Source organism: Lithobates pipiens, unplaced genomic scaffold, assembly GCF_037356315.1.
Source record: "Lithobates pipiens isolate NorthernLeopardFrog02 unplaced genomic scaffold, aLitPip1_a1.2 Scaffold_13, whole genome shotgun sequence".
Lineage (NCBI taxonomy): Eukaryota > Metazoa > Chordata > Amphibia > Anura > Ranidae > Lithobates > Lithobates pipiens.
The window spans coordinates 221,969,027-221,993,108 of NW_027507718.1; positions in this window are offsets into that span (position 1 = coordinate 221,969,027).

Sequence of the window (24,082 nt, forward strand, 5' to 3'; positions counted from 1 at the left end):
GACCCCCTCCTTTGTGCTCTCCTGAAAGAATGTGGCTGGCATGAGAGGTTGGTGATAAGCTGGAAGGACACCATGCAAATTTCAGTTTTTTAGACAAAACATTTATAACAAAATGTGCCGGGTTAACGAATCTAATGATAAACAATGTGATCACAATTATTTTTGAATCTGTTTTCCAAACATGGTAAAATTAAGGTTACAAATTAACCGTGTCTTACACAAATTTAATATCCTGTGATAGTGGAAACAGTGCATTAAAAAAAAAAGAGAGAAATTGAGTAAAATTAAGTAATATGTCCCCCTTTAAGGACATTTATTTGGGGTCAGGCACTACAGCTAGTAAAGTCAAGAAACAGTAATGAGAGTTAAAACAGAATGCTTTATATGTTGTCAGAGAGGGAAGATGGGACGAGCACTATGGCTGCCCTTCTGATCATAGAAGGTAGAAGGTACAGTATGTGAAGTATGGTATTACAATACATTGGATGCAAAGGATATCAGAACAAAATAAAGAAAGCAGAAGTTTAAGCAAGGAAGTATTAAAAAAGCGTTAAAATAAAGTGAGAGAATGATATGCATGTGTTGTGTACAAATGGGAATAATGTAAGCAATTTTAGAGATATATTTGAGTATGTTTGTGAATGCTGGAACCTTTAGTTCTATCGCTTGTGTCATGTATGCAGATGTGACCCCCTCCTTTGTGCTCTCCTGAAAGAATGTGGCTGGCATGAGAGGTTGGTGATAAGCTGGAAGGACACCATGCAAATTTCAGTTTTTTAGACAAAACATTTATAACAAAATGTGCCGGGTTAACGAATCTAATGATAAACAATGTGATCACAATTATTTTTGAATCTGTTTTCCAAACATGGTAAAATTAGGTTACAAATTAACCGTGTCTTACACAAATTTAATATCCTGTGATAGTGGAAACTGTGCATTAAAAAAAAAAAGAGAGAAATTGAGTAAAATGAAGTAATATGTCCCCCTTTAAGGACATTTATCTGTGCATATATACTGTATTTTCTGGCGTATAAGACTACCTTTTACACTTAAAAAAAATGCCCAAAAATTGGGGGTCGTCTTATACGCCGGGTATACAATGCTGCCCGATGGATGTCAGCCCCCAAATGTCTGCTAATACTGTATGTGGCTTCAGCTACAAACAGTATACACCGCTGAGCCAATCCCGACGAGCGATGTATTCTATTAATGAATACAGAGCCTGCTTGTATTGGAGTAACAACCTCTGCCAATCCGAGCAGGCTACATAGAGTAGCCTGCTCAGATTGGCTTTGAGAGACAGAGGAAAGGGCTGATGATGCTACAGCCTCTGCCTAACCAAGCAGGCGTTGTATTCGTTAAAAGAATACACCGCTCACCATACTTCCCTGGGTAAATCCATTCACTGATCTACTACTATACATCCTGCTGTTTGCCTTTGAGGTCCCAGGCACCCAAGAGGGACAGGTAAATCTGGGACATATGACAGGGGGGTTATTAAATGCATTTTGGTGGACAATTCCCATAGAATGTAACCCAAAAGTGGTATAGGTGTGGTTAGTGAAAAATTCTACTTTCCAGAGTTGTGGCATTCAATAGATCTGTTTGTGTTATTATTGTTTGATTTACTTCATGACATATCACAGCATGGCTGATGAGTAGTTGGCATTCTTGCTTTGTGTTTTTTAATGGTTCTAATGTTTTTTTTAAATGGTGTTGCCTCAGAAGGGGGGGGTAGTCTTATACAGCGAGTATTGTCCAAAACCTATGTTCTCACTTGAAAAATAGGGGGTCGTCTTATATGCCCAGTCGCCTTATACGCCGGCAAATACGGTATTAGTGTGTGATATTGAAATTATTATATGAGTATTAATTTCTAATATGAGTTTAACAATTGTATTAATAAATATAGATATATTGAAACTGGTTTAGACAACCTTTGGTTGGAAATGAAATCCAGGTTAATGGGGAAATTGGTAAAAATGGAATTAGTTTAGTTTAAGATAACAATTTTGTAATTTTACATTTATTGAGTGGAAAGAAAAAAAAGATTAAGATAAGGTTGTTAATTTGAATACAGCTGCAATAATGTTTAACAAAGCCAAGATGGATGGGATACATAAGGAAGTTTTTCTACAGAAATGAAATCTTAAAGTCTGATAATAACTTAATGTGCGGTCCATGATGTGAGAGTAATAATAACATTTAAATATAACAGACCCATCACATCAAGTCCACACACCCTGTTAGGATAGCTGCTGCCTGCAGCCACTTGGTTTATAGTTTTTGATGGCCAAGTGCTTTCTGGTCCGTCATACATATTGTTGGTCCTTTTTGTTTTTATGTATTTTTATTTTTGAAATCCAAAGCAGAATGTGTGGATTGTGAAATGGTGTGCCCCTTTTCCTTGTAAATGCAGTGGGTATAAGTAGAAGAATATTTTGGATTTATGGACATCTCTGCATGACTGCAGGGTATTCTTATCATTTAACATTTAATATTGCCAGGAAAAAGTTGTCTTTTTGAAACATGAAACTGGAGTTCTTACACAAACAGCATGATAGAAAACAAGCCATGGTTATATTTATGCAAGCTGGACCCAGTAATCAAGGGTTCACTCCGATGTATCAGAGCTGTAGCTTTATGCAAAGTTGCTATTAGACAAAGTTACAGATATTATTTTGGTTGAATATTTAATTTTTAATAGTCCGACATTCTGCACAGCAAATATATAGCCAAGTGTTTGTCTAATGAAAGGTTCAAAATATGAATTTGTTTTGTGTGTTTATGTACAAATCTAACAATGAAAAATGCGTACATTTGAATCCAGCCACCTTATTGCCTCTATTGGAGGAGGCTGGAGACAAAGAAAAAGCACATGTGTTAAATTGATGACGTAGGAATCAGCTGCTGTGAGCCCAGTGCAGGACACACTCCCTGAAGACCCGAGTATTTACTTTTTTGTAGTGTTATTCCTGGTTCTTACCGAGGATGAAGTTTATCACCCAGAAGGATACTCTGTATTCAGAGTCATTGGATCCTTTTTCCCCAGCTCAAGAAGCAGAGCTCCATGTTTTAGAAAAGCCTGTGAGCTATAAAAAGAGTATATATTTCTATAGATAGTCAAGATATAGAGAGCTTTTGGTTCCATTTGAAGGGCCAGAAGTTTGTTTTTACTTCGGCGGGTAAACCAATCAAGCATGCCAAGTTAATTTGATTGGCTGTTTTCAGCCTTCCAGGTTCTTGCTGAAGTAGCCATACTAACAGTAAAAATCACATATGGAATCAGACCAGGCGACTCTTAGGATGCTGCATTTACAGCCCTGGACACTTGCTGGGTCTGTGCAACCTCACAGATTCCACCCGAGTTCTGGCCCAGTATAGCTGTGATTAATAATTCAACTTTAAGGACCCCAGAATGAGAAGCACAAGTGGTCCACAGAGGGCAACTTCTTACAAAACAAGACTTTGGAAAAGGTGATCATTTATGTCTGCCAGCCACTCTTTTCCCTCCAGCTTGACACATGGACCGTGTCATCAGTCACAAGTAGTTATGGCTGCCTTAGTAAATGAGCGTGGGATAGAGCCAGGGTTCTCCACAGTTGTTTTTATAACATACCACTTCTTGTTTTGTCTGTTACCAAAGGTGTTACCAAAAGCTGAACATCCCTTCCAGAGATAACAAAAAGATATATCCAGATGCCCAAGTCAGGATCTTAGTAAGTATTTTGTTTGTATGGACATGTTTTATGGATGTCCAGTGGCAAATGCTACTGCAAAGGCCACAGTAAAAAAGTGTTATCAGAAGTAGTTTGTAAGTACAGAGTGCAGAATCTACAGAGAGTAACAGAGGAAATCATTTTTATAGGAGAGTCCTTACTAGAAGTTTTTATTTTTTATTTTTACACCCCCACCTTCTGTCTACAATGTAGCGGACAAAGTAGAGTAAGAAACTAGAAAACTTTTGCCTGAATGTTTTATTATATTTTATCAAGCCCGTAGGGGGATGTTGGACTCTCTCCCGATGGGATTTGGTTTGGAAGTGTGTTACTCACTTGCTTATATTTTGTCTCAGCAGCTGAAGTCCTCCATTCGGATGTCACAGAGAATGTTGCTGATCTTTTAAGGTTTTTGACAAACTCATTTATGTGTTTTCTCCCCAATTCCAGATCCTAAAAGTTTGGAAGGATCTAAAACTAAAGCCAGTTGACTTGTGGATTGTTAAGAGACATTTATATATAAGGAAATGTTTGGAGACTCAATACAGCATCTATTTCATGTACAGTTTTGCAAAACTTGAAAGAAAAGTCACCTGGATCCACACCAGACACTGCAAAAATGACTAAATGAAAGAAATCTCTGTGTTTGATTTGTTTCCCTCTTGCGATAACAGTCTAGGGTACTTTTTGATTCAATGACTTTAATTGTAAGGGATATATATATATATATATATTTGAAAAGTAGTTTAGCCATGTTGAAGTCATATTTTGTCTTTTGTACCTCTTCCATTCTATGTAGAGTTGTCTGTGTTTACATATGCTGATAAGTCAGCATACCAGCAATTAAGCTAGAAGTCCATTCTGGCCACAGGAGTGTACAGCCAGTACTCTGTAAATATGTCTTATCAATCATTTGTTTTTCACAGTGAAAAGTCATTTTGTAATGAAAAAAGCTGCTCAGCTATTATTTTCTCCACAATGGAGTTTTTGCCTCTTTGGCCAGGACTACCTCCACCTAAGCGTGTGATCAAAATATTGATCAAAAGAGATGAGACTGTAATGGAAATTTGTAGGTTCTGTATATAATTGTATTCTATTTTATATGTATTGCACGATGCCCTCACTGTGCACACGGCACTAACAATGTTTTCAGTACATGTCTTGCATTCTTCCAAGCCCTGATTAGAATTACCCTGCCTATGTAACGCCCCTTGTTACCATAAACGTACAATTGTAATATTAATGTGATACCTACGTAATCATGTGTATAAAAACCTTCACATGCGTCATAATAAAGGAGAACGGTTATTTGGAAAGATGCTGAGCGTATCTTTTGTGTCTGTTCCCTACTGCAGTAGTTATTAATTTGGAACCACTAATCAATATGAGGATAGGAGTTGCCTATCATCAAAATATCCATTTCATGCCCTTCCTGCAGAATTCGCCAATCCTGATTGGGTGCCCACCACTTCTGCAGCACCAGTACTTCCCCCATTCACTGGCCAACCCGGTATTCAGGTGGATACAGCTGGTTTTACGCCACTTGATTTTTATTCGCTGTATTTCACGGAAGATCTCTATAGATCTATTGTGGACCAAACTACCGTATATACTCGAGTATAAGCCGAGATTTTCAGCCTCTTTTTTGAGGCTGAAAGTGCCCCCCTCGGCTTATACTCGAGTCATCGCTGTCTGTCTGCCCGATCAGCGTGTCGAGCAGACAGACAGCGGCCATTCTAGGATTCAAAGGCCGCGCCTCCGTCTCCGCCTTCGCCTGTGATAGGCGGAACACTGAATTTCCCAGCAGTCTGTGTTCCGCCTATCACGGACGTCCTCTCATCCTCGTCCGTAGTATGAGGATGAGCGGACGTCCATGATAGGCGGACCACTGACTGCTGGGAAATTGAGTGTTCCGCCTATCACGGACATCCGATAGGCGGAACACTCAATTTCCCAGCAGTCAGTGTTCCGCCTATCACCGACGGAGGCGCGGCTTTTGAATCCTAGAATGGCCACCGACGAAGAGCTGCGGGACGGGCCGGGACGCAGGCCGGGACGCAGGCCGGGACGGGACGCAGGCCGGGACGGGACGCAGGCCGGGACGGGACGCAGGCCGGGACGGACGCAGGCCGGGACGGACGGACACAGGCCGGGACGGACACAGGCCGGGACGGACACAGGCCGGGACGGACACAGGCTGGACGGACACAGGCTGGACGGACACAGGCAGGCTGGACACAGGTAGGCTGCACGGACACACACACACACACACACACACACACACACACACACACACACACACACACACACACACACACGGATGCATGCACACACAGGGATGGATGGACACACACGGATGCATGGACACACACACACACACACACACACGGATGCATGCACACACACAGGGATGGATGGACACACACACACACGGATGCATGGACACACACACACACACACGGATGCATGGACACACACACACACACACACGGATGCATGGACACACACACACACGGATGCATGGACACACACAGGGATGGACGACACACAGGGATGGACAGGCATGTCTCACCCTCGGCTTATACACGAGTCAATAATTTTTTCCAGTTTTTTGGGGGTAAATTGGGGACCTCGGCTTATATTCGGGTCGGCCTATACTCGAGTATATACGGTAATTTATATGCTGGTCAACACATCGCCGCTAATCCCCAGTTGCCTTCCCTTGCCAGAGATTAGAAACCAGTTACGGTTTCCGAATTTAAGACCTTTTTGGGCCTTTCCCTCAACATGGGCACACATAAATTCATGACGTTGCGGGCTTATTGGTCCACGCATCCGACTGACCACATGCCCGTGTTCTCTCCATGTCCAGGAAACGATACAAGCAGATCTTGCGGTTCATGCACTTCAATGACAATGAACTTTGTCGTCCTCGTGGAGACCCTGAATACGATCGGCTCTACAAAATTTGGCCCCTCATAAACCACTTCAACCAACGTTTTGCAGACTTGTTTACTCCCCATAAAGTTGTCTGCGTTGATGAGTCCCTGATTAAGTTTACTGGTCGCTTGCCATTCAAACAATACATTCCCAAAAAGCGTACCAGATACGGGGTCAAGCTCTATAAGTTCTGTGACAGGGCCACAGGCTATACATGGAGCTTTATGGTTTATGAGGGTAAAGATAGTCACGTAGAGCCGGAGAATTGCCCTGACTACATAGGAAGCGCTGGCAAGATAGTGTGGAACTTGGTGTCACCCTTGTTCGGAAAGGGGTACCACTTGTACGTGGACAATTATTACACGAGCATGGCACTATTTAGTCACTTGTTTGATCATCAGATTGGAGCATGTGGCACCGTGCGACCTAATCGCTGGGGCTTTCCCCAGCGGCTTGTAGATTCCTGTCTTAGGCTGGGGGAGAGAGCCTGCTATCGGTATAATAATTTGCTCGCTATGAAGTGGAGGGATAATAAGAATGTTTTCGTTCTTACCTCCCTTCATGCAGACACGACGGTCCAAATTCATACGGCGACTGGTATTGTGGAGAAACCCCTCTGTGTCCACGAATATAACAAAAATATGGGAGGGGTGGACCTCAATGACCAGTTGTTGGCGCCGTATCTAGTTGCCCGTAAGGCCAGACGCTGGTACAAAAAAGTGTCTGTTTACTTATTTCAATTGGCTTTGCTGAATGCTTATGTGCTATACAAAGCTTCAGGTGGGACTTTAACCTTTCTTTTTTTCCAGAGAGAGGTTGTCACAGACCTTCTGTATCCAAATGGTTCTGCACCTCACCATTCCCAACCAAATGCAGTAAGCTGGCTGCATGAGAGGCATTATGCTTATGCCCTCCCGAGTACCCCTACCCAACGAGCCCCCCAAAGAAGATGTCGTGTCTGTACCAAGAGTGGATATAGGCGTGACACCCGTTGTTAATGTCTACGCTGTCCTGGCAATCCTGGTCTTTGCCTTGGTGAGTGTTTTGAATGCTACCATTCACTAGTGAAGTATTAGCGTAGGGTACAGCATTTCACAGGCTAGGCACACTAACACAGGGTCTCCCAAGATGCCATCACATTTTGAGAGACCCGAACCGTTACAGTTGTTACAGTTCAAAAAAAAAGTGTAAAAAAAAAAAAAAATATATAAAAACCAAAAATAGTTGTCGTTTTATTGTTCTCTCTCTCTCTTCTCTCTAATTTTTTATGTATTATGTGTAGTACCTCTGCGCTCAACCCTATGGGTGTAATATAAAGGGAAGATGGGCTACTGCTGCAAACACTGATGAAGGGAAAAAACTCTAACCCTAATAAAAATAAGTAAAGTGTATGATAGTGCTGCGCTGTATAAGGAAAGGGGAAAACGAGGGGGGGGGGGACGAGGGAAATTAAACGGAAGGGGGTGAGATAAAAGATAAGGGGCGATGTTGCTTCAAAGAATCGCTAATCAAAAAACCACACTAATGTTCCCTATAATGAATAAATACTCTTAACCTCCTCCCGCCCGCCCTATAGCCAAATGGCGGCCTTAGAGCGGGTGGGTTCCTTCGCCTGGCCGTCCCTGGACGGCCTGGTGTTTACTTCCGCAATGCGCGCCGCCGGGGGCGCGCATCGCGGAAGTATTGTATTCGCCGTGTCTCCCGGAGACAGGCAAATACAGATCGCCGTGAACGGCCAATCAAAGCGGCCGTTCACAGCGCGATTGCAGCTGCCAATGGGAGATGATCTCATATGTAAACATATGAGATCATCTCCCATTGCCGTGTCTCTCCCTCCTCACACAGAGACAGCGTGTGAGGAGGGAGAGCGATCTGTGTGTCAGCCCCAGCGCCATCTGTCAGCCCCAGTGCCAGTGCCATCTGCCAGTAGTGCCAGTGCCGCCAGTGCCACCTGCCAGCGCCAGTGCCTGCCGTCAGCCCCAGCGCCAGTGCCACCTGCCAGCGCCACCTGCCAGCCCCAGTGCCACCCGTCAGCCCCAGTGCCGCCAGTGCCGTCAGCCCCAGTGCCACCTGCCAGCGCCAGTGCCGCCAGTGCCACCTGCCAGTGCCAGTGCCATCCGTCAGTGCCACCTGCCAGTGCCACCTGCCAGCGCCAGTGCCATCCGTCAGCCCCAGTGCCGTCAGCCGCCAGTGCCACCTGCCAGTGCCACCTGCCAGTGCCATCTGCCAGCCACAGTGCCATCTGCCAGCCCCATTTGCCAGAGCAATTAGCCAGAGCAAATAGCCAGCACCATCTGCCAGCCCCATCTGCCAGCCCCATCTGCCAGCCCCATCTGCCTCCAGTGCCATCTGCCTCCAGTGCCATCTGCCTCCAGTGCCATCTGTCAGTGCCATGTGTCGTCAGTGCCACGTGGGGTCACTTTGTGGGCATTTCCATTGTCCTGGTGCTCCAGGGCCTTCAAAAATGTAATAGGTGGTTGAGAAATAAGATGTGTAATTTATGCTCCTAGAACGCCTGATGGTGCTATTTCAATATTGGGCCTCTGTATGTGGTCAGGCTGTGTAAAAGTCTCACACATTTGGTATCGTTATACTCAGGAGGAGTAGTAGAACGTATTTTGGGGTGTCATTTTTTCTATGTACATGCTATGTGTTGGAAATATCTTATAAACTTTGCGTAAAAAAAATGCGTTTTCATTTTTTTTCCACATTTTCCCAAAACTTCTGGAAAAAAAATGAACCATTCAAACGACTCAATATGCCTCATAGATTATACGTTGGGGTGTTAGCTTTCCAAAATGGGGTCACTTTGTGGGCATTTCCATTGTTCTGGTGCTCCAGGGCCTTAAAAATGTAATAGGTGGTTGAGAAATGAAATGTGTAATTTATGCTCCTAGAACGCCTGATGGTGCTATTTCAATATTGGGCCTCTGTATGTGGCCAGGCTGTGTAAAAGTCTCACACATTTGGTATCGTAATACTCAGAAGGAGTAGCAGAACGTATTTTGGGGTGTCATTTGTGGTATACACATGCCATGTGAGAGAAATAACCTATTACATTGAAAATTTTGTGAGAAAAAAAAAAATCTTCATTTTGCAAAGAATTGTGGGAAAAAGATGACAACATCAAAAACCTCACCATGCATCTTGGTAAATACCTCGGAATGTCTACTTTCAAAAAAAGGGGTCATTTGGGGGGTATTTGCACTTTCCTGACTTGTTCGGGTCGCAAGAAATGAGATAGGCCACCAGTACATCAGGTGTGATCAATTTTGTGCGATTCGCACCACAGCTTGTAGACTCTCTAACTTTCACAAAGACCAAATAATATCCACTAATTTGGGTTATTTTGACCAAAGATATGTAGCAGTATAAATTGTGGCCAAAATTTATGAAAAAAAATTATAATTTGCAAAATTTTATCACAGAAAACAAAGAAATATGCGTTTTTTTTCCAAAATTTTCGGTCTTTTTTCATTTATAGCGCAAAAAATAAAAACCCCAGAGGTGATCAAATACCACCAAAAGAAAGCTCTATTTGTGGGAAAAAAAGGACACAAAATTCATTTGGGTACAGTGTTACATGACTGAGTAATTGTCATTCAAAGTGTGAGAGCACCGAAAGCTGAAAATTGGTCTGGTCAGGAAGGGTGTTTAAGTGCCCAGTAAGCAAGTGGTTAAAATCCAATAATAATTGTTGAATAAATAATATAAATCAAAGTGTCATAGTGCTGCACATATAATACAATGGTAAATACTAAAAATGAAGTGAAAAAAACTCAAATAGAGTGACTGGTGCACACATATATAAAGTGATCAGCTGAAATAATTGCACTCAGGAATGAGTCAGAGAAAACACTCTGTATAAATGAAAACTCAATAAGGTGCTAAGTCCATAAATCAATCCGTGTGAATAAATTAATAAATAAAGTGCTAAGTGCCAATAAGTCCAAACAATAAATCACACAACTGGATGAACTGGGAGTGAAGACAGTGCAGCTGTTGCTGTCGTGTTGTTCATACAAAAAACAAATCCATGTGTTATACTGTGCAAATCATGCAGACAATTCAGTGGCACACTCCTTCTTTCCCCTTCATGGGATAGATAGATAGATGTCCCCTTACCTTACCGCTGTAAGGTACAGCGCATAACAATATATATTGATCACTATGTAGTTTCCTCTCTCTCATATAGCGGACGATTTTGTAGTAGATGAACCTCATAAAATGCAAAAAACGTTGCCAAAATAGTGTAGTATTTTCATAAATGGATTGTTTATTAAGATAAAGTAGTCTGGCTACTCACATTTTAAAAGATAAAAGCAGGCATTGAATATCAACAGAGCGGTGGACAGCAGGTGTGGGCATCACTTCAGGTGTCTCTCTCTAATTTTTTATACTTTACTGTTTACTGTGTTTTATTGTTAACCATTTTTTTGTTTTCAGGTACGCCATTCAGCTGCAGCGCGGATTTATTTATCTTGACAGCAATAGCGTTTGCTCCCACGATACATAAAGCTGTGACTCCAGTGCTGTAGGAGGTGATTTCACCACCACAGTTAAAAAAAAAAAGAGCATATATGCCGAAGCATGGGGGCAGCAGGGGAGGAGGAGCGATTTTGCTCCTAATGCCGCGTACATACGGTCGAAATTCCGACGGAGGGCTTGCCCGTGGAAAAGTTTGACCGTGTCTATGCGGCATAACTTTTTTGCGGGAGGATGTCCCCATGCTTCGGCATATATATATTTTAGGCACAGGTTGTGTTAAAATTTTTTTTATTTTTTACTGTTTTTTTTTTTGGCATTTGCTTTGCAGGTGTCATGGTCGTCCCGGTGGTCCAATGGCATATAGGAGACCTGCCCGCAGGATCCCCTTGCTGAGAACTTGTCGGTATCCTTGGGCGCGCGTTAGCGCCAACGGACGCACGCGGGTGCGCGTTGGTACGAACGGGCGCACGCGAGTGCGCGATGCTACGAACGGGCGCACGCGGGTGCGCGATGGTGCGAACGGACGCACGCGGGTGCGCGGGGTCACGAACGGGCGCACGGTTACCACGGGGGCGCTCAGACTCGCCGTGCAACCGTTTTTGGCGCCCGAAGGGCTACTTAAGGAATCTGTCTCTGTGCCTCCTTGCTGTCCAGTCTACAGCGTGTCCGGTTATTCTGCTATTCGCTATCTGTTTGCCTCTGATCCCTGTTACCCGGCCCGTTCCTGACTACGTTTGCTTGCTGCCTGCCACCGACCTCCTGTCCGTCTGACTACGCCTCTGCCTCCCCCTGTGTACCGTTGTTGACCGCCTGTGCCTGCTGCCGTCTGCTGTCTGCCACCTGCTGTTCCAGCCTGACCGCCTGTGCCTGCTGCCATCTGCTGTCTGCCACCTGCTGTTCCAGCCTGACCACCTGTGCCTGCTGCCGTCTGCTGTCTGCCACCTGCTGTTCCAGCCTGACCGCCTGTGCCTGCTGCCGTCTGCTGTCTGTCACCTGCTGTTCCAGCCTGACCGCCTGTGCCTGCTGCCGTCTGCTGTCTGCCACCTGCTGTTCCAGCCTGACCACCTGTGCCTGCTGCCGTCTGCTGTATGCCACCTGCTGTTCCAGCCTGACCGCCTGTGCCTGCTGCCGTCTGCTGTCTGCCACCTGCTGTTCCAGCCTGACTGCCTGTGCCGTCTGCTGTCTGCCACCCACTGTCCCAGCCTGACCACCTGTACCTGCCTGCCGGGTGTCTACTATCCAGTGCCTCTGTGGATTCTTCGCTCCTGTTGGTCCGGATCTGTCCTACACCAGCCTGGCACTTGTGCCCTCTGAACTCTTGAATTCCTGTTCCCAATTCCAGGGGTTCTCGAGCCAGAGGCTTACGAGAGGCCGCTCCCTGCATTATGGGCTCTCATACCAGGTACGTGACAGTACTGGACAGCCATGTCCGAGCCCACGCAGGGAGCCTCCCCTATGGACGAGCTCTGCCGCCACTTAGCTGGACTTACCCAGGCGGTGAAGAACCTGCAGGAAGGCTACGGCCGACTAGAAGAACGTGTCCAGGCCCTATCTGCTTCTACGCCAGCCGTCCCCGGATCTCCAGCTCCACCTTCGGTGGTGATGATGCCGCCCGAACCTAGGGTCCCTACTCCGGAGAGATTCTCCGGCAACCGGAGTAAATTCAGAGCTTTTCATAACTCTTGTGAACTCTTCTTTGCATTGCAACCGAGGACTTTTTCTCTCGAGGCTACCAAAGTGGGGTTTGTCATTTCTCTGCTGACAGACGAACCCCAGGCCTGGGCCCACCATCTCCTGGAACGGAAAGATCCATCTCTAGATTCTCTGAATGCCTTCTTTCAAGCTATGTCTCGGTTGTATGAAGACCCTCAGCTAGCTGCCACCGCAGAGGCAGCTTTACACGCACTACAACAAGGCCGCAGGCCTGTGGAGGATTATGTGTTGGAATTTAGACGCTGGAGCTCCGACACGGACTGGAACAATTCTGCTTTACGATACCAGTTTCGCATGGGTCTTTCAGAGTCGTTTGAAAGATGAACTGGCCCGAGTGGGTACCCCTGAGACTCTGGAAGCCCTCATAGAGCTATCCATTCAAATAGACAGACGCCTAAGAGAGCATCGCCTGGAGCGTTCTTCCACAACTTCTCGTCCTGTTTGGATGCTACCACGCGTGCCAAGCTCCATCCATCCAGCCCCTTCTGCTCCTGCCACGGCCGCCCTGGACTCTCCAGAACCCATGCAGCTGGGGTTGCCTTCTTTGACACCTGAGGAGCGCCAACGTCGCCGGGCCGGCAACCTTTGCCTCTACTGTGGAGAACCGGGACATTATGTTTGCACTTGCCCTGCTAAACTTCGTAAGTGCTTTTCCATCTCTCCTGCTTCCCCACCCGTTTTGTCGAGTAACACTTCTCACTTGGCTGTACCTATTCTTTTGCAGCTCCCAGGAGGGAATATCCAAACCAACGCAATAATTGACTCTGGGGCTTGTAGCGGCTTTGTGGATTTGTCCTTCACTTTAAAGAATAACATTCCTCTTTGGCCTAGGGCGAAAGGACTTTTGGTGTATCTGGCCGATGGCTCTACTCTTAAGTCTGGACCAGTGACTCAGGAGACTTCTCCGCTGCTTGCTATCATTGCTAAGACTCACCAGGAGCTTTTGTGCCTAGATGTTATCAAGTCTCCTTTGTTTCCTGTCATACAAGGCATGCCTTGGTTGAGAGCTCACAACCCACGTATTAATTGGATCTCAGGAAGAATCGAGTTTCCTTCATCTTACTGCCTTCAGCATTGTTTTCCGGTTGTCAACAAAGACTCTTCTTCCCTACTCTGCTTGGAAACGGACGCTGAGGTCCGACAAGCTGTACCCAAGGTCTATCACAGCTTCTTGGATGTGTTTAGTAAGAAGGGCGCTGAAACTCTACCTCCACATAGGCCATATGACTGTCCTATAGAATTGCTTCCTGGGGCAGAGATTCCTTTCAGAAGAATTTTTCCATTATCTGAAGCGGAATTGGGGACCCTGAGATCCTATCTGGACGACAACATGGAGAAGGGGTTCATTCGACCTTCCACCTCCCCAGCGGGTGCAGGGATCTTCTTTGTTGAAAAGAAGGATCATTCCCTGCGCCCATGTGTGTATTATCGGGCACTTAACAAGGTTACTATCAAAAACCGTTACCCCCTGCCGTTAGTGCCCGAACTGTTTCAAAGACTGGGATCAGCTGAAGTATTTTCCAAGTTGGATCTTCGGGGTGCCTACAACCTCGTCCGCATTCGGAAGGGTGATGAATGGAAGACCGCCTTCCGTACACGTTTAGGGCACTTCGAATATTTAGTCATGCCTTTTGGTCTGTGCAACGCCCCTGCCACTTTTCAACACTTTGTAAATGACATTTTCAGAGACTACCTTGATCTGTTTGTAATTATCTATCTGGACGATATCTTGATCTTCTCCTCCACTCTAGCTGAACATCGGGAACATGTAAGAAACGTCTTATCTCGACTCCGACTTCATGGTCTGTATGCCAAGCCTGAAAAGTGTGTCTTCGAGCAGCGAAGCATTCAGTTTCTCGGTCTGATCATCTCAGTGGAAGGTACTGAGATGGACCCCCAGAAAGTTTCTGCTATCTGGGACTGGCCTGCTCCTTTTGACAAGAAGGGGGTTCAACGATTTGTGGGGTTCTCTAATTTTTACAGGAAATTCATTAAGGGGTTTTCCTCCATCATTTCCCCCATCAACGAACTGACCAAACAGGGTCTAAAGTTTCAATGGACTCCTGAAGCGCAAGAGGCCTTTAAAACCCTGAAGGACTTGTTTGTCTCAGCCTCAGACTTAAAGCACCCCGACTCAACTCTGCCATATATCCTAGAAGTGGATGCCTCAGAAATAGCGGTCGGGGCAGTGCTTTCCCAGAGACAAGGGCCTAAATCCCTTCTGCACCCAGTCGTATTCTTCTCTCGCAAGCTATCTGAGGCGGAAAGAAATTACGACGTTGGTGATCGTGAGCTACTGGCGATTAAGGTGGCACTCGAGGAATGGCGCTATCTTCTTGAGGGTGCTATCCACCCGATCCTTGTTTATACCGACCATAAAAATTTTGAATATCTAATAACTGCTAAAAGACTGAGACCACGACAGGCCAGGTGGGCACCCTTCTTCACCAGATTTTCATTCCACATCACCTATCGCCCAGGATCTAAGAACACTAAACCCAACTCCTTGTCCCGCATGTATAGTGAACCAGAAAGTCCTTCGTCCCCGAACACCATCCTTTCTTCAGGGAATTTCTTCTTGCTCCAGGGGGACCTACTGTCCCAAATCAAGCAGGCTTCTACTAGTACTGTTCTCCCGCCTGACACTCCTCTACTGTCCAGGGATGACCTCCTTTGGTACAAGGATAAGATCTACATCCCTCAGGAAGTACGAGTCTTGGTTCTAAGTTCCTGTCATGACCATTTGCTGGCTGGCCATTTTGGGGTACATAAGACCATTGAACTGCTTCAGCTTACATTCTGGTGACCACAGTTGAAGAAGGATTGCAAGAAATATGTGGAGGCATGTGCCACCTGCATTCGGAACAAGGGCAGCAAGTCGAGAGCTTGGGGTCTGCTGAAGCCGTTACCCGTTCCAGATAGACCATGGAGGATGATCTCCATGGACTTTATCGTTGAGTTGCCACCTTCAGAGGATTATTCCACGATCTTTGTGGTGGTGGACAGGCTCTCCAAAATGGCCCACTTTTTGCCAATGAAGGGCACTCCCTCTGCCGCAGAGACTGCCAAGACCTTCATCAGGGAGATTATGAGGCTCCACGGCATTCCCGCTAATATCACGTCAGATAGGGGGGGTGCAATTCACCTCCAAGTTCTGGAAAGTGCTCTGTGGGGCTCTGAAGATTGAACTCTGCTTCTCCTCGGCCTATCACCCCCAGACCAATGGCCAAACAGAGGACGAATCAGACGCTGGAGCAGTATCTGCGCTGCTTTTCTTCGTTCTCTCAGGATGACTGGGCTTCGCTTCTACCCTTGGCTGAATTTGCATATAACAACTCTGTTCATTCTGCCACGAAGCAATCCCCGTTATTTTCAAATTTCGGCTTTCACCCGCTGTTCCTATCCAACAACCTCCCCGAATGTCCGGTACCGGCTGTACAAGAAAACCTTAAGTTCTTCAAAGCAAACAATAAGCTTCTGCAGGAGACCATGACCAAGACGCAGAACTACAATAAGGAGGTGTTTGATAAGAAGAGAAGGGGGGAACTTGATCTCAAGGTCGGGGATCAGGTCTGGTTGTCCACCTTGAACCTAAAGCTGGTTTGCCCGTCTAAAAAACTGGGTCCAAGGTTTGTGGGTCCTTTTCCAATTGTGAGGAAGTTGAATAGCGTGGCGTATGAACTGAAGCTTCCAGAATCATTTCGGATCCATCCAGTTTTTCATGTGGCCCTACTCAAACCTGCAGTTCCGGATTCTTTTGCCAACCAAAATGTCGGTCCCCTAGAACCTGTGATTATCGATGGAGAAATCGAATATGAGGTTGAATCCATTTTGGACTGTAGAAAGAGACGTAATCAGATTCAATTTCTGGTAAAATGGAAGGGGTATGGGCCTGAGGAAAATTCCTGAGAACCGGAATCCAATATCCACGCTAGAAGATTGATCCTTGCTTTTAAAAGGTCCCATCCGGGTAAGATGGCTCAGTTGGGCATCCGGATGCTGCCCCTTGGGGGGGGGGGCAATGTCATGGTCCTCCCGGTGGTCCAATGGCATATAGGAGACCTGCCCGCAGGATCCCCTTGCTGAGAACTTGTTGGTATCCTTGGGCGCGCATTAGCGAGAACAGACGCACGCGGGTGTGCGTTGGTACGAACGGGCGCGCGCGGGTGCGCGATGCTACGAACTGGCGCACGCGGGTGTGCGATGGTGCGAACGGACGCCGTGCGACCGTTTTTGGCGCCCAAAGGGCTACTTAAGGAATCTGCCTCTGTGCCTCCTTGCTGTCCAGTCTACAGCGTGTCCGGTTATTCTGCTATTCGCTATCTGTTTGCCTCTGATCAATGTTACCCGGCCCGTTCCTGACTACGTTTGCTTGCTGCCTGCCACCGACCTCCTGCCCGTCTGACTACGCCTCTGCCTCCCCCTGTGTACCGTTGTTGACCGCCTGTGCCTGCTGCCATCTGCTGTCTGCCACCTGCTGTTCCAGCCTGACCGCCTGTGCCTGCTGCCGTCTGCTGTCTGTCACCTGCTGTTGCAGCCTGACCGCCTGTGCCTGCTGTCGTCTGCTGTCTGCCACCTGCTGTTCCAGCCTGACCGCCTGTACCTGTTGCCGTCTGCTGTCTGCCACCTGCTGTTCCAGCCTGACCGCGTGTGCCTGCTGCCATCTGCTGTCTGCCACCTGCTGTTCCAGCCTGACCACCTGTGCCTGCTGCCGTCTGCTGTCTGCCACCTGCTGTTCCAGCCTGACCCCCTGTACCTGCCTGCCGGGTGTCTACTATCAAGTGCCTTTGTGGATCCTTCGCTCCTGTTGGTCCGGATCTGTCCTACACCAGCCTGGCACTTGTGCCCTCTGAACTCTTGAATTCCTGTTCCCACTTCCAGGGGTTCTCGAGCCAGAGGCTTACGAGAGGCCGCTCCCTGCATTCTGTGCTCTCATACCAGGTACGTGACAGCAGGTATGGTATGGTAAGGTTTTACTGTTATACTGTAATGTTACTTTGTTTTAATGTTAACCATAATTTGCTTAGCAGGTACGCCATTCAGTTGCATCGCGGATTTATTTACCTTGACAGCAACAGCGTTTGCTCCCACGATACATAAAGCCGTGACTCCAACGCTGTAGGAGGTGATTTCACCACTACAGTTTAAAAAAAAGAGCATATATGCCGAAGCATGGGGGCAGCAGGGGCGGAGGAGCGATTTTGCTCCTAATGCTGCGTACATATGGTCGAAATTCCGACGGAGGGCTTGCCCGTGGAAAAGTTTGACCATGTGTACATGGCATAACTTTTTTGTGGGAGGATGCCCCCATGCTTCGGCATATATAAATGGTGCATGTATGTCCATCATTAGAAGTGGGTGGATGAAGGGAGGTATTCTAATGGTGGGCATACCCACCGATCAATCTCTTTTTTTTCGTTCAGCCAACATGACTCTCAGCAAATAGCTTGGGGTGTCTACTTTCCAAAATGGGGTCATTTTGGGGGGGGGGGGGTTTTGTGCTATTTTGGCATTTTATGGCCTTCGAAACTGTAGTAGGTGGTGAGGAGTGAAATCAAAAATTTGCGCCCTTAGAAATCCAGAAGGTGGCGATTGGTTTTTGGGGCCCCGTACGCAGCTAAGCTCCCAAAAAGTCCCACACATGTGGTATCCCTGTACTCAGGAGAAGCAGCTAAATGTATTTTGGGGTGCAATTCCACATATAACCATGGCATGTGTGAGCAATATATAATTTAGTGACAACTTTTTGTAAAAAAAAAATTATTTTTATTTTTTGTCATTTTTCAATCCCTTGGGACAAAAAAAAAATATTCAATGGAATCAACATGCCCCTCAGCAAATAGCTTGGGGTATCTACTTTCCAAAATGGGGTCATTTGGGGGGGGTTTGTGCCATCTTGGCATTTTATGGCCTTCAAAACTGTGATAGGTAGTGATAGGTAGTGAGGAGTGAAATAAAAAATGAATGCCCTTAGAAATCCTGAAGGCGGTGCTTGGATTTCGGGGTCCCGTACGCAGCTAGACTCCCAAAAAGTCCCACACATGTGGTATCCCCGTACTCAGGAGAAGCAGCAGCTTGTATTTTGGGGTGTAATTTCACATATGCCCATAGCATGTGTGAGCAATATATCATTTAGTGACAACTTTGAGCAAAAAAAAAGTTTGTAATATTCCCGCAACTTGTGGCAAAATATAAAATATTCCATGGACTCAACATGCCTCTCAGCAAATAGCTTGGGGTGTCTACTTTCCAAAATGGGGTCATTTTGGGGGGTTTTGTGCTATTTTGGCATTTTATGGCCTTCGAAACTGTAATAGGTAGGGAGGAGTGAAATCAAAAATTTTCACCCTTAGAAATCCTGAAGGTGGTGATTGGTTTTCGGGGTGCCGTGCACGACTAGGCTCCCAAAAAGTCCCACACATGTGGTATCCCCATACTCGGGAGAAGTAGCAGAATATATTTTGGGGTGCAATTCCACATATAACTATGGCATGTGTGAGCAATATATCATTTAGTGACAACTTTTTGTAAAAATTCTTTTTATTTTTGTCATTATTCAATCCCTTAGGACAAAAAAAATAAATATTCAATGTGCTCAACATACCCCTCAGCAATTTCCTTGGGGTGTCTACTTTCCAAAATGGGGTCATTTGGGGGGGGTTGTACTGCTCTGCCATTTTAGCACCTCAAGAAATGAGATAGGCAGTCATAAATTAAAAGCTGTGTAAATTCCAGAAAATGTACTCTAGTTTGTAGACGCTATAACCTTTGCGCAAACCAATAAATAAACGCTTATTGACATTTTTTTTTTACTAAAGACGTGTGGCTGAGTACATTTTGCCCTAAATGTATGACTAAAATTTAGTTTATTCGATTTTTCTTATAACAAAAAGAAGAAAATATCTTTTTTTTCCAAAATTTTCGGTCTTTTTCCATTTATAGCGCAAAAAAAAAAAAATCGCAGATGCAATCAAATACCATCAAAAGAAAGCTCTATTTGTGGGAAGAAAAGGACGCAAATTTCGTTTGGGTACAACATTGCATGACCGCGCAATTACCAGTTAAAGCAGTGCAGTGCGAAATTGTAAAAAGACCTCTGGTCCTTAGGCTGACATTTGGTCCGGGGCTGAAGTGGTTAAGTGCCTAGTATTGAGATGGTTAAGGGGGCCCCGCAAAAACAAGAAAAAAGTGTGGGGTCTCCCCCTCAAAATCTATTCCAGACCCTTTCCTAGCATGCAGCCTGGATGGCCAGGACAAGGGAAAGATCATACCAGGCCTCGTGCCCCCAATATGGCAGACATCCCCCATTGATGTCATTGATACCCGCCATATTGAGAGCGTGTGGCCTGGTTATCCAGCAATGCTGATCCTCGTCAAACACAATGAACGAAATCTGCAGAAAGAGAAAAATTTTCTGACACAATTTGCTCCCCATCACTCATGCCCTGTGAATGAAATGTTCCTGTCCCTGCTGCAAAATGTAAATAAAGAGGCAGGGTCTTTAAAAAAAAAAAAGCCCCGTACATATTAGGGTTAAAGCCCATCCCCCATCCCACCCCAAACCTTTAAAACGAATACAGTATGTTTTTATATATTTTGTAAAATACCTTCAGGAGAATTTTTTTTTTTTATTTGTTTGCTGCCTAGGTCCCTCCGTAGAGTCGTTTCCGGGAACCAGTAATCCAGTGCTGGAGTTTTGCATGGACGGTCCCCTCATTCTAAATGTTGAGCAGACTGGATCCCTTAGATTACCTACATGATGGAGAGCCAATAAGTAGCGTCCATGTCACACTGAAAATAACATGGACACCCAAAGAAGAAAATAGAATACTCTTGGATGATCTGATGACCACAGCTTTAGCCTGGGTGCAGTAAAAATAAGTGATTGAGCTGTGGTGTTACTGCCCCTTCACTGCCCACCTTAAATTAACATGACAGCCTAGGGAGATGGTACTCATGCCACCAAGAGGAGAAAAGGCAATACTTATACCAAACTGCTGCCAAACATGACTCATTCAAGTGAATAGGGTCTTGCCACAGCAGCAGAGTAGTGCTGATGTCTTTCACAGATTAAAACAGGTGTTTAAGAGACGACTTATTGCCTCCCAACCCCTGGTCAACTCTTCTCTGTAAAGCTATCCACTGCAGACACAAGTGAAAATGAGTTGCAAAAGTGCCATTTACATTTTTTGTCTATGCCAGCAATTTGTTAGGGGGTGGTAGGCAGGTGGAGTCCAAGATTCAGCTTTAAAATGTCTAATCACATTGAAAAATGTTGGCTAGACATCAATGTTAGGCCCCTTTCACATGTACTTTTCGATCAGGTCTGCCTGTCATTTTTTCAGGCGGACCTGATCGGAGCCTCCATTCACTCCTATGGAGTGGCGGCTGTCAGCGGTTTGCTGACACCCACTGCTATCTGATCCAATCCTGTCTGTGAAATCCAGAGGGATGGAGACCCTATTTTCCACCCGTCTATCGGTTTGGATGAAAACGGACAGACGGTCCATTTTCATCTGATCCCCCCACAGGCGCTCTCACAGGTCCGTCTCCGCTGAGCAAAGCGGAGTCTGCCATGCGGACCGCCCGTGTGGACCGCCCGTGTGAAAGGACCCTTATGCATCTCCTTCTATAACACTTCTGAAAGTTCCAATAGAAGCAGTCCAAATCCTTAGTAAATGGTTTATTATGTACTCATAAAAGGGTACAAGGTGCTAACCACCTTGATCACAGTTCAAAAATTTAAATGAGAATCCAAAAATATATAGAGACAGGGGACTCACCCACTGAAATCAACCTGTTGATTTGGAAAATATTCCACCAGATCGCCTGTCTGATGAGAGCATAAACCACCATAAAACAAAGAAAAGAAAGGAACAAACATGATATATCAAGCAAAAGTAGTAACAAGGAGAAAATTAAGCACATTTAGAAAGATCAAAGCATCACAATATAAATCAATACAAAATATACAAATATATATAAATCATGTAAAACCAAGTTATAATACATCTAAATAGACATTTTTATACATTGAGACCCAACAAAAACTTAAAAGTAAATACTATTTAAAGTGGAGTTCCAGCCATATAAAAGTCAGCAGCTACAAAAAGTGTAGCTGCTGACTTTTATTAATCGGACACTTACCTGTCCCACAGTCCAGGGATGCAGGAAAACAAAGCCCCACTCCTCTCTCTCTCCTCTCTGCGGTGCCAGCATTGTCAATGTGGGACCCTGGCTGTGGCTTCATAGCCGGGCACGCACTGCGCATGCACGAACCCAAGGGGTTGATCCTCTGCATTGGGTAAAAATGCTATTTGATCCTGTATGCACAGATCCTTACCTTCTTGCATTGTCCCAAAAACATCTCCGGATAAGATAGAGTTAATGGAGTCAGTCTGCACATGCTCGGTTTGGTGTGTATTGCTAGAGAGTTTTTTATTCTCTTGGGAGAGTACATGTGATCAGCACTCTCCAAACAGAGGGTCAGGGGTCCTGCATCCTTATAGGACCTTATTATAGGACATTCATGGGAGAATAAAAACTCCTCCTACAAGCTTTAACCAGACACAGATAGAAGTCACAAGACTGCTCTAACTGCTGATGAGAAAAGGTATTTAGCAGTCTATATTTACTAAAATGATCGCATTTCCATGTTCTTTGTACTGTAGGAGATCAGATATAGCGAATGCAGGGTCCTGGGTTTAGTAACACTTTAAGCTTTGAAAAACCTGGAAGCTGATTGGTTTCAATGGAGAGTGGCACCAGATGCACAGTCCAGTTTTAGTAAATCTCCCCGGGTGCCAACCTGATGATACTGCTAGTCCTCCTCAGCCCTGATGGCACCCCGTTCTCCTGCCAGTGGACACGGAAACCTCAGGATATTTGTTTTTTATTATTTTTAAATAATCTTATAAAGTCTATTTAGCATTTCTAATTTTATTATTTATTAATGTGTCTCTTTTCTTTCAAAATTAAGTGGCCTTTAAAGTAAATATTTGTTAGGCAATTGTTATCAAGAACATTAAACAAATAATAAGCAATTATAGGTTCATCCTGGCAAGACTGCACGTGATCCTGGAAGCACATACTGCAAAGCAAGCACATTATTTTAAAACATTAGCAGTTGCATAAATGAACAGGTGCCAACTGAACAAAATATGCAGTTTGTTGGTAAAGGTCGCCAACAGTGGACCAAGGCCTAAATCATAATCTTATTTACAGTGCAAGCATTCCTAGCAGACAAGCTTGAGTAACGAGCTAGCCAAGTTTAAACTTTTCGGATCTATTACTTAAACTGAAGTGTTAGATTTCAGCCTGGGACCAGACGTAAATCAAAATAACACATTACTATATAGTTCATGCAATGGGGTGTTTTTCAAAGTGATTTCTCAACAAAATAAAGAATGGAGCCATGGATGGATGGGGGATTTTGCTGTGAATACTAAAAATGAATTAAATAGCATTTTTGGTTTGTGGTGCTCAGATATAGTTTAGCTCGACTTTAAGATCTGTACCTGAGAGAAAGAGAGAGAATAAAAATGGAAGATTGATTAAAATAATCATGCAAAAGCTTTTCATTTACCACAATATAACTATACTAGCACAACTATACTAAATTGGACCCTTACCATGTAGTCATTCATTGTGACAAATCACAGCAATCACATTTGTAAACGTTGATATGTATTTCCAGTATTTCCAGTGATCAGCACTGTAGCAAGCATTCAATGTATGGGGAAAAAAAAATCAAGGGCCATATCACATCTTGGTCCAGTAAAGTGTCACTATGATTACACTGGGACTGGTGTGGCCAGAGATTAGGGAAATTAGCTGGATGTACTGATGACACTGTATGCCAATGGAGCCAACTACATAGTAAGGTTGAATAAAGACACTGTCCATCCAGTTCAACCATTGTGCACTCACATTGGTCCCTGCTCTCAAGGAGCCCACACTCCAAGGTCCCCATTCATATACTAGGGCCAATATTGGACAGAAGCAAATTAACCTATCTGCATGTCTTTGGAGTGTGGGAGGAAGCTGGAGTACCTGGAGGAAGCCCATGTAGGCACAGGGAGAACATGCTAACCACTACACCACTGTGCTGCCCCAATTAGTGTCTCAGATCAAAAGCCACAGCAGTACAATGTCACCATAGTGACACTGCAAAGCTGTGATAACAGTATGTGGCTGTGGTGACACTTGTGTGATACTTG